Source organism: Erinaceus europaeus, chromosome X, assembly GCF_950295315.1.
Source record: "Erinaceus europaeus chromosome X, mEriEur2.1, whole genome shotgun sequence".
Classification (NCBI taxonomy): Eukaryota; Metazoa; Chordata; class Mammalia; order Eulipotyphla; family Erinaceidae; genus Erinaceus; species Erinaceus europaeus.
Genome location: NC_080185.1, coordinates 88815057 through 88825927, shown reverse-complemented (window position 1 = coordinate 88825927; position 10871 = coordinate 88815057). Strand labels below are relative to the sequence as shown.

The window sequence follows — 10871 nt, the reverse complement described above, 5'->3', positions numbered from 1 at the left end:
CCCACCTTCTCTGACCCATCTTGGATGGAGCTAGAAGGAATTATGATAAGTCAGCTAAGTCAGAAAGATGAAGACAAGTATGGGATGATCCCACTCATAAACAGAAGTTGCGAAAGAAGAACAGAAAGGGAAACTTAAAGCAGGATTTGACTGAATTTGGAGTAGGGCACCAAAGTAAAAACCCTGGGTTGAGGATGAGGGTGGATGTTCGGCTTCACGGGGTTGGGGGGGGGGGGAGATGGGATGGGACACAGTCTTTTAGTGGTGGGAATGGTGTTTATGTGCACTCCTATTAACTTGTAGTCATATAAATCACTATTTACTTAATATGAGGGGAAAATTGATTGAATGTCTCAAACTTTTTAATGCACAGAAAATAGGCTGAGTCTTTGATAGGTTGACTCTATTAAATGCTTAAACCAGGGAGAACAGAAGCAACCAGTGGCACAGCTATATACAAATAATTTATGTCAAAGGACATAAATTATGGTGATGTTGTGTATGATACAGCAAATCCTAACAAAGGCATATTTCAAAGTTAACCCAATTGCCCAATAATGTGATTATAGCAATAACTATCTATTGTCTTCTTAGACCCCAAGACAGCAGGAACCTCCTGCTTCCTCTACAGAGCCTATATTTCCCCCAGTCCTGGAACCTCTAGGGTGGGGCTCACTTTCCTTCATGCTTCTCTCAATTCATACCAAATGATAATTGCATCTGCTGATCCCAACCTAATCAATGCAATGAGTACCACCTCAGCATGCTTCACTTCAGACTGTGCCCAGAGATGTCAAGTGTGGAATGTCAACCCTTCAGCACCACCTCAGCATGCTTCACTTCAGACTGTGCCCAGAGATGTCAAGTGTGGAATGTCAACCCTTCAGCCTCATTACTCTGGTGAGACCTTTACTTTCATAGTATTCTCTAATTCCATTCCAGGCAGTTCACTTCCTAACAAAGTCCCAAAACCTAGAAATAGACCAGGTCCCATGAGATAGGGCATGTGTTCACATGTATCCATAAATTAGGGCAAAATATATACCTGAAAGCAAAAGTACACAATAGTCTTCAGTGAATCAGTATAAGTTCCTAATGAAATAGTGTCTACTTAGACTTAGATACCGTCCTCACCTACTTCCTATTATACTTCCCTCACTCACTCCAAAGCTAACCTTATCAAAGCAAGGATTGCAAAAGCTGAATAAGGGCAAGAGACTGGCATACTGTAACGATGACTCTAGTCACTATCAGGCCACCCCATCAGCTGAGATTCCCAAACAGACATGATGGGCCTAGACCTCAAATAAATCCCTCTCTCCATTGTTACCAGTCATCTCTATCAGGAACAACAAAATAGACCCCTTTGTGGGCCCCCATAGGACCTTGCCCTCAATGTGGATCAACAACGGTAGAGAATGTTACATCCTCTGAAAGGAGGCTGGAAAACATACCCTATGCTACACCTGAGGAAGATTGGACCTGATATTGGGGCAGCTTGGAACATTCCCACTCATGACCACAGAATGTGAGCTCAGATCTACAGGGATGCAGAGGTCACATAGGCTCCTAAGATGAATATGGGCCCCAGATCACATCAAATCGATGGGGTTTACAGTCAGCAATATTTATACACCTTTCCCATATTTGGGAGCTACTCTTTTCCCTGATCCAACTTTCTGGTCCTTTTCCAGTCATGACATCATCTCCCCAGACAATAACATGGATCCACCTGCATATCAGATTTTAGGCTCAGGGTAAAAAAAGAGAAAAAAAATTGTATAGCCACAGACCCTTTGTAACATAACTAAAATATGCCTACTAGCTATTTAACGGAGAGCCCCACCCCAATTCTTCATCTGCACTATTCCAGCCTTTAAGTTCATGATTGATCAACAATTTGTTTGGCCTTGTATGTTAATTCTGTTTTCAGCCACCAGGTTCCAGATGCTAGCAGGATGCCGACCGGACTTCCCTGGACAGACAACCCCACCGATGTGTCCTGGAGCTCTGATTCCCCAGAACCCCACCCCACCAGGGAAAGAGAGAGGCAGACTGGGAGTATGGATGGACCTGTCAATGCCCATGTTCAGTGGGGAAGCAATTACAGAAGCCAGACCTTCCACCTTCTGCAACCCACAATGACCTTGGGCTCATGCTCCCAGAGGGTTAAAGAATAGGAAAGCTATCAGGGGGAGGGGATGGGATATGGAGTTCTGGTGGTAGGAATTGTGTGGAGTTGTACCCCTTGTATCCTATGGTTTTGTCAGTGTTTCCTTTTTATAAATAAAATTGAAAAAAAGAGAAAATGCAGAGAGTAAGAAAAATGATCCTTGTGAGCCAGCTGGTGGCACACCAAGTTGAGTACACATTACCATGCTTAAGGACCTGAATCCAAGCACCTGGTTCACATCTGCAGGGGAAGCTTCATAAGAGGTAAAGCGATGCTGCAGGTGTTTCCTCTTTCTCTCTCCCTATCTGCTCCTGGCTTCTCAGTTTCTCTCTATCAAATACAAATAAAAGAGAAAAATAACCTCTATGGTAAAAAAAAAAAAAATAGACCGTGTGATTCCTCCTACTCATTTCTTTATTTCAATATATTGAATCATTTTAGCTATTAAAATCACTTTGTTTTTATATAATTTTAGAATAATCTTGTGTACATATGTAAAAATATTGCCGGGATTTTATAAGAATTACATTAAGTGTGTATATAAATGTAGGAAGAATCAACACCTTTATATGTTGAGGCCTCCAAGGCATAAAAAAATGTATGTCTCTCCATTTACTTACATATTTGATCTCATTTATAAGAACTTTGAGTCTGTCCTCTATTCCTTTTGTCAGATATATACCTTTGTTCCTATTTTTTGGGGGGGATTATAGATGGTGTTGTGTTTTTATATCTATCTGTCTGTCTATTTTACCAGATCACTGCTCAACTCTGTCTTATGGTGGTGCTGGGGATTGAACCTAGGACCTCAGAATCTCAGGCATGAGAGTATTTTTGCATAACTATTATGCTATCTCCCCCACAGTAGATTTTAATTCTGGTTTTCACACAAGTATTGCTGATATGCGGAAATTTAATTGACATGTTTATATTTTGATCTTTTACCTTTTATACTTACTAAACTCATTTCCTGGTTGGAAGAGCTTCGATGGTAGGCGATAGATTCCTTTGGATTTTCTTTATAGATAACCTTGTCATCTGAAAATGGAATATTATGTATTCTTTCTGATCCTACTCCTTTAATGTTGTTTCTTGCCTAGACCTTCCATCCTTCCAGTGGGGAGAATGAACATTCTTGCCTTTTTCTCAATCATAGGGGACTTTTTTTTTTCCAGAGCACTGCTTGACTCTGGTTTACATTGGTGTGGGAAATCGAACCAGGGACTTTGGAGCCTCAGGCATGAGAGTCTCTTTGCTATCTACCCTTGCCCCAAACTGTTTTTTTTTTTTTTTTCTTTATTGGGGAATTAATGTTTTACATTTGACAATAAATGCAATAGTTTGTACATGAATAACATTTCCCAGTTTTCCATATAACAATACAACCCCCACTAGATCCTCTGCCACCCTTCTTGGATCTGTATTCTCCCCACCCACCCACCCCAGAGTCGTTTACTTTGGCGCAATATGCCAATTCCAGTTCAAGTTCTACTTGTGTTTTCTTTTCTGATCTTGTTTTTCAACTTCTGCCTGAGAGTGAGATCATCCCATACTCAACCTTTGGTTTCTGACTTCTTTCACCTAACATGAAATTTTCAAGGTCCATACAAGATCGGCTGAAAACGGTAAAGTCACCATTTTTTATAGCTGAGTAGTATTCCATTGTGTATATAGACCACAACTTGCTCAGCCACTCATCTGTTGTTGGACACCTGGGTTGCTTCCAGGTTTTGGCTATTACAATTTGTGCTGCCAAGAACATATGTGTTCACAGATCTTTTTGGATGGGTGTGTTGGGTTCCTTAGGATATATCCCCAGGAGAGGAATTGCAGGATCATAGGGTAGGTCCATTTCTAGCCTTCTGAGAGTTCTCCAGACTGTTTTCCACAGAGGTTGGACCAATTTACATTCCCACCAGCAATGCAGGAGGGTTCCTTTGACCCCACAAAACTGTTTTTTAAACCATTAAGTACATTACCTATAGGTTTCTGTATCAGTCATTTACAAAATTTTAGAAGGTTATTTGTATTCATAAATTTTAATTTTAAAAATTTAAAAGGAGGAAGTACTGAGTTTTGTCAAGTACATCAACTGCTATAACCACATATTATTTTCCTCTTTAGTCTGTTGATAGAGTGGATGACACCAAAATCTACTCTTGAGGTTTTGATGCAGGTTTGCATTCCATGAATACACCTAATTTGTATAAGTATTTTTTTCTGTATCACTTTGATTTGGATTGCTTATGTTTTGTTAAGGGTTTTTGTGTCTATGTACATAAAGGAAATTAAGCTGCATTTTTTTTTCTTGAATGGTCTGTGGCTGTGTTTGCTATCAGAGTAACAGTGGTCTGGTATAATAGAATGAATGGAAAATTTTTCTTTTTTCTCTAAGAGGTTATATAAAATTGCAATTAATCAATCAATCAATCAATTACTTTAAATTGCCACCAAGGTTACTGCTGTACCATGAATCCACCAATCCCAGATGTCAATTATTTATTTTTTGGTTTTTTTTTTTTTTAACAGAGACATAAAAAATGAAAGGGAAGGAGATGGAGGGGGAAAGAGCAGTGCTTTATTGCTCCTGACGCTTCCCCTCTGCAAGTGGAGACTAGGAGCTTGAACCCTCATCCTTGTGCATGGTAGGTAATGTGTATGCTCAAGTCATTGTCCCACTACCCATATCCTCTTTATTATTTTTTAAACATGTGATAGAATTTCCCAGTAAAATCATCTGGGCCTGGAGATTTCTCTTAGGGAATTTTATAATAACAAATATAGTGTTTTTAGTAGTCGTAGGGTTATTCAAGTTATCTCTTTTATATAAAAAGTATAAAATTTATACTTTTTGAGGAATTTGACTAGTTCACATGAATTGTCACATTTCTCTATGTAGAGTTCTTAGTGTTCTTTTATTATTATTATCACCATCAAAAACAGCAAGCTGTCTATGATGATATTTCTCGATTTGTTCCTAGCTACTGGTAACTTGTGTTCTGCTTCCTTTGTCCATCTCCTTAGAGGTTTGCCAATATTATTGGTATTCTTAAATAACCAGGCCTTTTTTGCATTGATTTCCTCCTCAACTTCAATTTTATTGATTTTTGCTCTTTACTATTTCTTTCTGCTAGCTAGTTTTCATTTCGTGGGGTCAGAGCTTAGAATATTGATTTGACACTTTCTCTTTGTCTCTTATAAGAATTTATTGCTATATATCTCTCAACACTGAGCAGTATCCCACAAAAGATTTTTTTTCAGTTTCCATCAGTGAATTTATTCATAGATGTATCTATATCTAGGGAGAGTCTTCTCTGCATCCTCCTATTTATTTATTTATTATTTTATTTATAAAAAGGAAACATTGATAAAACTATAGGATACTCCACACAATTCCCACCACCAGAACTCCATATCCCATCCCCTCCCCCTGAGAGCTTTCCTATTCTTTAACCCTCTGGGAGCATGAGCCCAAGGTCATTGTGGGATGCAGAAGGTGGAAGGTCTGGCTTCTGTAATTGCTTCCCCACTGAACATGGGCATTGACAGGTCCATCCATACTCCCAGTCTGCCTCTCTCTTTTCCTTAGTAGGGTGGGACTCTGGGGAAGCTGAGCTCCAGGACACATTGGTGGGGTTGTCTGTCCAGGGAAGTCCGGTCGGCATCCTGCTAGCATCTGGAACCTGGTGGCTGAAAAGAGAGTTAACATACAAGGCCAAACAAATTGTTGATCAATCATGAACTTAAAGGCTGTAATAGTGCAGATGACGAGTTGGGGGTCCTCCATTTTGTAGATAACTAGTAGGCATATTTTAGTTATATTCCAAAGGGCCGGTGGATATACTAGTTGTTTTTGTTCCCTGAGCCTAAAATCTGATATGCAGGTAGATCCTATTTATTGTTTGGGGAGATGATGTCATGGGTGGCAGAAGGACCAGAAAGCTGGATCAGGGGAGAGAATAGCTCCCTGATATGGGAAATGAGTATAAATATTGTTGACTGTAAACCCATCTATTTGATGTGGTCTGGGGCCCATATTCAGCTTAGGAGCCTATGTGACCTCTGCATCCCTGTAGATCTGAGCTCACATTCTGTGGTCATGAGTGGGAATGTTCCAAGCTGCTAAGATGAGTAGGAACATTCCAAGATGCTCCAATATCAGGACCCATCTTCCTCAGGTGTAGCTATGCCATCTTTTATTTTCATTCCATTCTTGTACAAGCTCCTTGAAACTTCCACTTACATCCTTTGGAGTGCTAGGAAGCATGTTATTAAGTTTCCAAGTGTTTGAGAAATTCCCCACACTCTTTCTGTTGTTCATTTCTGATTTGATTTCATTGTGATGAGAGAAGTCTGTGCAATTTTTACTTTAAAAACTGGCTGAGGATTTCATGACTCAAAATGTGTCCTTTTATTGGTAAGTGCTCTGTGAGTGGTTATGAGGAGCATGCAATCTGTTGTTGTTGGATGCAATATAAATGTCAACTGGATCCTGTTGTTTGACAGTGATTCTGAGTTCTCCTTGCATTCTTATTGTTTTTCTGCATCATTGTTCTACAGTTGTTGAGAATGGCAAGTTATCTTGCCATTGTTCAGCCACCAAGTTACAGATGCTACCATGACACCAACCTGACTTCCCTGGGCTGACATCCTTACCACTGTGTCCTGATACCTCACCTCCCTGGAGTTCTGCTTCACTGGGAAAAGATAGAGACAGACTAGGGGTGTGGATCAACCTGCCAATGTTCATGTCCAGCACATAAGCAATTACAGAAGCCAGAACGCCCACCTTCTGCATCCCCAAAATCATTTGGACCGCTCTTTTTTGTGGTGCCTCAGAGGCAGTTGGCTGCTTTAACATGAAGCTGAACATCTTTTTCCCAGCCACTGGCTGCCAGAAACTCATTGAAGTGGATGATGTGCACAAGTTTTACACTTTCTATGAGAAGCATATGGCGACAGAAGTTGCTGATGCCCTCTTCACCTACTTCCTGTTCCACTTCCCTCAATCACTCCAAGGATAACCTTGTCAGGCAAAGTAAGGACTACAGAAACTGGATAAGGACAAGAGATGGGCATACTTTTTAATTAATTAATTGATTAAATGGAAACACTGAAAAGACCATAGGATAAAGAAGGGTACAATTCCCACCACCAGAACTCCGTATCTCATCCCCTCCCCCAATAGCTTTCCTATTCTTTAACCCTCTGGGAGTATAGACCCAGGGTCATTATGGGATGCAGAATGTGGAAGGTCTGGCTTCTATAATTTCTTCCCTGCTGAACATGGGCTTTGACAAAGTCGATCCATACTCCCAGCCTGAGATGGGCATATTTTAATAATGGCTTTTTTGGTTACTACCAAGCCCATAGTGGATCCCTTTGTGGGGCCCTATAGGATTTTGCCCTCAATGTGGATCAACAGTGGTAGGGACTACCCCATTCTTGAAGGGAGGTTGGGGCAACATATTATACCACTCTAGAAGATAGGTCCTGAAAATTAGTGCATCCTGGAATGTTTCTAGCCATGACCACAGAATGCAAGCTCAAACCTACAGAGATGCAGAGGTTACACAGGCTCCTGTGCTGAATATGGCCCTCAGATCAAATTGATGGGGTTTATAATTAATAATATTTATATACTTTTCCTATATTTGGGAGCTACTCTCTGCCCAGATCCAGCTTTCTATTCCTTTTTCCAACTATGACAATATCTCCCCAGACAACACCTTTAGCCCACCTGCATGTTAGTGGTCGGGATCAGGCAAAAAGTCAAGTTGGGAGTCGGGTGGTAGTGCAGCGGGTTAAGCGTACGTGGCTCAAAGCTAGGACCAGCGTAAGGATCCTGGTTCCAGCCCCCAGCTCCCCACCTGCAGGGGAGTCGTTTCACAAGCGGTGAAGCTGGTCTGCAGCTGTCTGTCTCTCCCCCTCTCTGTCTTCCCCTCCTCTCTCTGTTTCTCTCTGTCTTATCCAACAACAACAATAATAACTACAACAATAAAACAACAAGGGCAGCAAAAGGGAAAAAAGTTAAAAAGAAAATTAAAAAAAATTAGTCAAGTCATGGGCCCCTTGGACTATACCTAAAATAGATCTACTAGCTTTTTCCAAAATGGAGACCCTAAATCTCATCTGCTTTATTCTTGCCTTTAGTTTCTTGACTATTAAACGATTTGTTCTGCTTTATGTCTTAATGTTTTTTTAGCCACTAAGTTGCAGATGCTACCATGATGCCAACCTGACTTCCCTAGGTAATAACCTCGCCAGTGTGTCCTGGAACCCCACCTCTGCAGAGCCCTACCTCAACTAGGGAAAGATGAAAACTGGCTGGGAGTATGGCTCAACCTGCCAATGTCCATGTCCTATGTCTAGCGGAGAAGCAATTATAGAAGTCAGACCTTCCACTTTCTGCACCCCATAATGATCCTGGGTCCATGCTCCCAGAGGGATAAAAAATTAGGAAAGGGTTCAATGGAGGGGATGGGATGCAGAACTCTGGTGGTGGGAATTGTGTGGAATTGTATCCCTCTTACAATACAGTCTTATTGATCATTATTAAAGCAATAATAATAATAATAGTAATAGTAATAATAAAGAAGCTGATGCTCTGGGTGAAGAATAGAAGGGCTATGTGGTCCAGATCAGTGGTGGGAACAATAAACAGGGTTTCCCCATGAAGCAGGGTGTCCTGACCCATGATCGTGTTTGCCTCCTGATGAGTAAGAGGCATTCCTGTTACAGACCAAGGAGGACTGGTAAAAGAAAGTGCAAGTCTGTTTGGGGTCGCATCGTGGATGTAGAGTTCTCAACTTGGTCATTGTAAAAATAAGGAGGGGGAGGGATATTCCTGGACTCATTGATACTACTGTGCCCCTTGCCTGGGGTCCAAAAGAGCTAGCATAATCCGCAAACTTTTCAACCTTTCTAAAGAAGATGTTCAACAGTATGTTGTGAGAAAACTATTAAACAAAGAAATTAAAAAAAAAAAAAACTAGGACCAATGCACCCAAGATCTAGCATGTTGTTACTTCACATGTTCTGCAACACAAATGTTACTGCTTTGCTTTGAAGAAACAACACACTAAGAATAACAAGGAAGAGGCTGCAGAACATGCTAAACTTTTGGCCAGGTGAATGAAAGAGGCCAAAGAAAAGCGTCAGGAACCGATTACAAAGCAACGGAAGCTGTCTTCCTTGAGAGTTTCTATCTCTAAGTCTGAATCTAGTAACAAATGAGATTTTAAAAAGAATAACAAATAAAATCTGACACCAAAAAAAAAAATGGATCCATACTTCCAGTGGGGGAGAAAGGATAGGGAGAAGATGACCAGAGGGCTCTGAATTCCAACTACATCAAGACCCAGAGAGAGAAGGAAAAGGGAGGGGCACTGGGATACAGTAATAGGTATATGTTACTTGGAAAGGAAGAGAAGATGGGCCTTAAAAAAAAAAAAAAGAGCAAATATAGGAAGATAGTTGTGGAAATAACAGTTAATTTGTAGCCTTAGGAGAACTGCTGTAGCTTACAATGCAGGGATTGGGGATTCCTAATTCCAGTGGTGGAAATGGTATGGAGTTGTAGCCCTGTTATCTTGTAATTTTGTGAATAAATAATAAATCACTAATTAAAAAAAAAAGAATGGCATGTTAAAGTTCTCAGCTTTTTTTTTGTTTCCAGAGCACTCCCTCAGCTCTGGTTTACGGCAGTGCTGGGGATTGAACCTGGGACTCTGGAGCCTCAGGCATGAAAGTCTCTGTATAGCCGTTATATTGTCTCCTTTGCCCCAGAAGTTTCCAGTTCTGATGATGGATTTGCCTTTCTTTTCAGTTTGATTTGTTTTTGTCTCATCAATGTCACAGCTCTACTTCTTGCTTCCTACATATTTTTAAAGCTTTCTCTCCCCTTTATGCGGGGGGGGGGGGTTTAATGGTTTACAGTCAACAGTAAAATACAGTAGTTTGTACATGAGTAACAGTTCTCATTTTCCACACCTACACATTTTAATTATAATGTCTTTTTAGTAGATGAACCCTTTTATATTATGTAATCACCCTGAGACATATATACATACATATACATTTACATATACATATACATAGCCTCTAGAGCTATGGCTAGGGCTCTGTGCCTGCACCACCATGAATCCACCTCTCCTGGAGGCCATCTTTTTCCCGTTGTTGTTGTTGTTGCTGTTATTGTTGCTGTCGTTGTTGTTGGGTAGGACATGGAAAGATTGAAAGAAGAGAAGACAGGGAGGGGGAGGGAGAAAGATAGACACCTGCAGACCTGCTTCACCGCTTGCGAATCGACCTCTCTGCAGGTGGTGAACCAGGTGCTGGAACCGGGATCCCAACGCCAGTCCTTGGGCTCCATACTATGTGTGCTTAACCTGTTGCGCCACTGCCCTGCCCCTACCCTGCTAATTTTTAATTCATAGACTTATTTTTTTATTATTTTATATATTTATTTCTTTTTCCACCAGGGTTATTGTTGGAGCTTGGTGCCTGCACCATGAATCCACTGCTTCTTTTCTTCTTCTTTTGGATAGGAGTAGAGAGAAATTGAGAGAGAAGGGTGAGATAGGGAGAGAGAAAGAGAGATAACTGCAGCCCTGCTTTACCACTTGTGACACTTCCCTCCTGTAAGTGGCGACTGGGGCTTTGAACCCAGGTGTTTGTGCACAGTAATACAGGTGCT

The 10871-nt window shown here is 40.9% G+C and overlaps 1 pseudogene; it reads left to right on the top strand.

The window, feature by feature from the left end:
• Window positions 1-7032: 7032 nt before the first annotated feature.
• LOC103119183 (small ribosomal subunit protein eS6-like) lies at window positions 7033-9616 on the top strand (annotated as a pseudogene).
• The last annotated feature ends 1255 nt before the right edge of the window (window positions 9617-10871 follow it).